A 6,053-nucleotide genomic window follows, 5' to 3' on the forward strand; every position below is an offset into this window, starting at 1 on the left:
CATTCACAATGAACGGGGTCACATTGAACCACTGAGTACAACAGGCAGTGCTTAAGCAGTTTGCTTTTCTGCAACATCAACATATATGGCAAATTATTTGTGTTTCAGTCAACCAAGGAAAAAGACAATGTATCTCGCCAATCACATTCAACACATTTTACTGGAGCATGAGATCATCCTTGGCCAGGGTGTTTTATACTATGGACATGAGGAGGGGGAACCTGTACCTCTAACTTAGCGTTTCTCAAATCGGGGTACCTACTGCAAGGGGTATGTGAGATTATGATTTAGTTTTTTCAAATTGTATAAAATAAAATGTTAAATAAAAGTAGTAATTCTTTGTTCTAAATTATTATATTATAGTAATGAATGACTTTATTGATGGATCTGAGACATTTGAATTGTAGCATTTAAGTGTTTTCAGTTACAAAGTTGCTGATTTGTAAATGAGACACTGATGGCGCACTGCTGTATTGTACCTCTTTATATAGGGTTTTTATTTTCTAAAACAAATGTTTTGCGCTGGTCAGGGGGTACTTGGCTGAAAAGTTATTTCAAAGGGGGAACATTATTGAAAAATGTTTGACAATCACTGCTCTAACTATTGATTAATGCAACACTGCCTCACACTCAGTCTGCAGTTCACCATGCGTAGGCATGTTTTAATGATGTGACCTGTTTATGGTGCTAGTATATCACTAAAAGCCACCAATGTGTGTAGACATACAGTATATGTACTGTGCATATATATATATATATATATGTATGTATTCATATGGACAATTACATTTTTAAACAGGAAAACATGTGATGCAATTTAAAATTCATTTTCATCTTTTCCTTCACTGGCCTCGCAACGTTTCAACGTGACCTCAATTCATGCAACAACAAAAAATATATATATATATAGAGGTTATCAAAGCCGTGTTCAAAAATATACACTACTCTGTGATAGCTTGTGTCTGATTATACATTTGTGCGGAGGCAGATGAGAAAAGAAAAAAACAGGTCTACTTCTCATGGTAGTATTCACACGGTTCACCAACCTCTTGTAGTGCTGATACTTCACTTTCTCTCCTGGGAAGAACAGTACAGGAGTGAGTTAATGGTGAAGCTCAGATCAGATGCTTATTTGATAGATCATCCAATCTGCTTTGGTCTAAGAAGAAAGGCCTGATCAACACTTTAATAGCCTCAAATTACATTTTATTTTAATTTTTTTAACAATGATATGTATTACATTTTGTCTCATTCAACTTCTGACTACAGTACTTTGCAGATTCATCTAAATTCTAAACACACAAAAGAAATATGTCTCAGTCTATTGAACGCTAAAAAACAGGAAAGGTGTTTACTCTAAGAAGAGTTGAAGTACAAGGTTAATCTTCCCAGGACCATCGCACCCTGTCTAAGTCATTCATTTTCTTCAATTAAAACTCCAAGTCATTTCTATTCTTTATTCTATTTGTTTTGACATCATTTATAGAGTTAAAATTCTTGAAAATCCTTATTTTTTGGACGTTTTGAGTCCTCAGAGATCTGAGCTATGTACAGAGGGGGCAACAAGTATTTAGTCAGCCACTGATTGTGCAAGTTCTCCTTCTTAGAAAGATGAGAGAGGTTTGTATTTTTCATCATAGGTACACTTCAACTATGAGAGACAAAATTAGAAAAAATGAGGAAATGTTTTTTTAAAGAATTTATTTGTAAATTATGGTGGAAAATAAGTATTTGGTCACCCACAAACAAATAAGATTTCTGTCTTTCACAGACCTGTATTTTCTTCTTTAAGAAGCTCTTCTGTCCTCCACTCGTCACCTGTATTAAACAGACAGAGAAAGACAGAGAAACACAGACTCAAAGGGTAGCACTTTAAAGAAAAAGTGTGAATGTGTAGTGTTGAAAATAGACACAAAAGGCAGCACCAAACAGGCTTAATTAGTGTGAACAAGAGTCCAAGGAGACGAAAGGTAATGTCTCTAAAAATAGAATCGTGAAGGATAGTGACACTGAAGGTGATCACGAAAGGTAGCACTAACATTGACTAATTAGTGTGAAGGTAGTCTCAAGTTTACACTTTTTTTTTTTTTGAGGATACTTGTGTTTTATCTGTTTGACTGATTTTGTGTAAAGCACTTTGAATTGCCCTGTTGCTGAAATGTGCTATCCAAATGATGCTGCCTTGCCTTGCCTTGCTTTGCCTTAATGGCACCTCTTTGAACTTGTTATCCGTATAAAAGAGATCTGTCCACAGCCTCAAACAGACTCCAAACTCAACCATGGCCAAGACCAAAGAGCTGTTGAAGGACACCAGGAAGAAAATTGTAGTCCTAAACAAAGCTGGGAAGAGTAAATCTACAAAAGGCAAGCAGGTTGGTGTGAATAAATCAACTATGGGAGCAATTGTAAGAATATTGGAAGACATCCAAGACCATTGATAATCTCCCTCAATCTGGGGCTCCACGCAAGATCTCATCCCTTGGGGTCAAAATGATAATAAGAATGGTGAGCAAAAATCCCAGAACTACACAGAGGGACGTGATGAATGACCTGCAGAGAGCTGGGACCAAAGTAGCAAAGGCTACAATCAGTGACACACCACACTGAGAGGGACTCAAATCCTGCAGTGCCAGGCGTGTCCCCCTGCTTAAGCCAGTACATGTTCAGGCCCTTCTGAAGTTTGCCCAAAAACATATGGATGATCCATCAGAGGACTGGGAGAATGTCATGCGGTCAGATGAAACCAAAATGGAACTTTTTGGTAAAAACTCTACTCGTCATGTTTGGAGGAAGAAGAATGCAGAGTTTTCTGCGAAGGGGACAGGAAAACTGAACAGTGTTATGGGAACAATGAACTGGGCCATGTATCATGAGATTTTAAGCCAAAACCTTCTTCCATCAGTGAGAGCCTTGAAGATGGAACGTGGTTGGTTCTTCCTGCCTGACAATGATCCCAAACACCTCACTCCGGCAACGAAGGAGTGGCTCAGTGAAAAGCATTTGAAGGTCCTAGAGTGGCATCAGTCTCCAGTCTCTAGACCTCAACCCCATAGAAAAGTTGTGGTGGAAGTTGAATGTCTTTGTTGCCCAGCGACAGCCCCAAAACATCACTGCTGTAGAGGAGATTTGCATGGAGGAACGGGCCAAAACACCAGCTACAATGTGTGCAAACCTGGTGAAGACTCACAGGAAACGTTTGACCTCTGTCCTTGCCAACAAAGGTTATGTTACAAAGTTTTGAGTTGAACTTTTGTTATTGACCAAATACTTATTTTTGACCGGAATATACAAACAAATTCTTCGAAAATCCTACAATGTGATTTTCTGGATTATTTCTTCTCATTTTGTCTCTCATAGTTAAAGTGAACCTATGATGAAAATTACAGACCTCTCATCGTTCTAAGTAGGGGAACTTCCACAATCATTTGCTGACTAAATACTTTTTGGCCCAACTGTATGTTGTTCAAAGACGTCATCGTTTCCATGGTATGAAGGTATCGGGTGAAACTTGGTTGTCTTGTTTGGCTTCATTTTATGTCACTGATATCTTTAATGTACAGTATGTCTGCTTGCTGTTACAGTAACGTTAAGCCATAAATAAATCTACTTTTGGACCTAGCTAGACAAAAAGGATGGGGATCAGAGTTGTTTAACAGTTCATCCAAACGTGGGGGGGGCATGACCGTATGTTCCAAATGTTATGACTATTCATCCAGTAGTTGTTGAGATGAGGAAATGAGCCTCTGACAGATAGTTACGCGGGTTACTGTATGTTCCAGCCACTCTGTGGAGTCAGGTAGGCATTTGATTGGTTGACTAAATTCCAAATTGAGTGACAAATTGCCCTGAGTAGATTTTTTTCTTTCATAATTCCCCTCCTGTTGGGCCCAATTTAAAGACTGCTTCATAAAAAATATCCCATTGTTTTAGGTTGAGAGCTCTTTTACTTTAAAATCGATGCTATGAAAAAGTGCATGCTAATGAAGAATCCACTCTTTTCTAAAGCTGTAATCCACAGTTAAAGGCATCTTCGCAGCCATTTCAACTTAAGAGAACATTGTCTGAGAAATATCAAGAATGGTGTGTGTCTCTGTGTTTGAGACTGACAGAAAAAATGTGTCATTTGCCCAAACACTGTGTCCACATCTGGATCTATTAAGTCAAAGGCAACTGGACTGGACCTGCAATTCACAGTGGAACCCTGGGGTGGGAATGGGTCCATGTTGTGGGCCTCTCACGTCTGTTGACTCAGTAAAGCAATAGTAGTCATTGAAATATGATGTCAGATAGAGACAATTTGATGAGATTTCTTTCTTTATTTCCGTTGTCATTGCAGAGTTTTTGCAGAGAGGAAATGTTCAAGAGTAAGAACCTACATGGTTGATAGGAGCTCTTCTCATGCTCCTTTATCTCCTTGAAGATTCTACAACTGACCACAAAACCATTTGCTGCCAAGTAGATGTGAGAAATGGTGGCAGTCAAACAAAGACACCAACCGCAAATACATCCTACTCCTGGCCAAGATCCAAACAAAACATGCTTGCTGCCAACATCCCACTTCACCTTACTTCCTGGTTATATTAAACACTTTCTCTACTATCTACAATGTCAACATTTCCCCATGCAACTAGCTAGATGTTCCTGAAAAATGTGGGGGAGCTGATTGATCTGCAGAAGTCTACTGGTCATCAGAAGCTCTCCTGAGGATCACGATCACTGAGAGATGCTGCTCAAAGTCTGGGCTAACATGAGGTTACATAATAGTGTTTGAATCCAAAGGATCTTCAGCTCAGCAACGACGGGCGCTGGTTTTGAGAAAGAGAGACTGAACAAAGTCCTCAAACTGGAGCAACGTGAGTACAACAACATCCACCAATGGGACTTCAGTGATACATTCTACACATCTTGAAGCAGATATACGCTTTCTAGAATGGAGGGAACTGTCCACATGTTCGCTTCCTGCTAAATGATGATGAGGATGTAGTTGCCAACACTGACAATAAGGAAACAACTTCACTTTACTGACCATCTGATTCAGAACAATGGGCCTATTGAATTGCCTCAGAAAAAGTATTTTTATTCTAGTTCACCTGGAGGAGTCGGACTTACATCCTCCTTACTGTGGCGGTGGTGGCTTCCTTCTGTCTGGCTACTAATGTAAAGTATATTTAAAACATGCCAGTATTGCTATTACAGTAACTACTTGTCAATATACAAAAAGAATGAAAACACAGAGGTTCTGTCTGATTGATGCTTCATAGCCCACAGTTTTGACAAAGATTGCACTTTTTAATGTCAGTTGTCTGATCCTGCTGCTGCATGATGGGTAATTCACACTCCTAAAACCTTTCTTCGCAACAAAGAAGATGATCCTAAAGGCCTGTGTTATGGCAGTATGGATGACAATACATGTCTATGTATAACACTTTTTTTGCTTTAAAGAACAAATGGTTTGACAAACTGAACATGTTAGTATGAAATTGCTTTGTGTATTTGTGTTCAATATCAGCCTCTTTAATGTGGAACTGGCCTCAAAGAACAGAGCTCTACCGCCACTTACTGGTAGAATTAAAGCAGCAAATGCATGATGAAAGAAAACAAAGAAGACAGGATATATAGAAAAAATCCAGAAAAGCTGGTGGCATTTTGAAACAAAATACTATTTATGATTTTTTAACAATTTCCTAAAAACAGCTGTCACAACTGACCACATATTACCTGAATTACCTCCTTAACTATAATTGAGAATAGGTGTGAATCCACCAGATACGGAGACAATTTTGGAGTCTGCCTCAAAACTCAAAAAATGGGTGACAGGCTCTAACTGTATGTCTGAGAGAGAAGACAGTGACACTTTTTTTCTGCAATTCACACCGACATCAGGTGGTATTGCAAGTGTGGTTCAGACACATCTTGAGAGCGGGTGCAGCAACACAATGTAATGCACAATTTGGCAGCCTTATTGGACAGTCTTAGCTTCTGTGCAATGAAGTCAAATGAGAACCACAGATTGCATTCCCAAATTTAAAGCCCGGGTAACTAGCCACTTTGAA

At 39.0% G+C, this 6,053-nt stretch overlaps 1 pseudogene; it reads left to right on the forward strand.

Moving 5' to 3' along the window:
* The first annotated feature begins 2,279 nt into the window (after positions 1–2,279).
* Positions 2,280–5,156, forward strand: LOC117955980 (annotated as a pseudogene).
* Positions 5,157–6,053: the final 897 nt, after the last annotated feature.

The sequence above is a fragment of the Etheostoma cragini genome, chromosome 13, assembly GCF_013103735.1.
Source record: "Etheostoma cragini isolate CJK2018 chromosome 13, CSU_Ecrag_1.0, whole genome shotgun sequence".
Classification (NCBI taxonomy): domain Eukaryota; kingdom Metazoa; phylum Chordata; class Actinopteri; order Perciformes; family Percidae; genus Etheostoma; species Etheostoma cragini.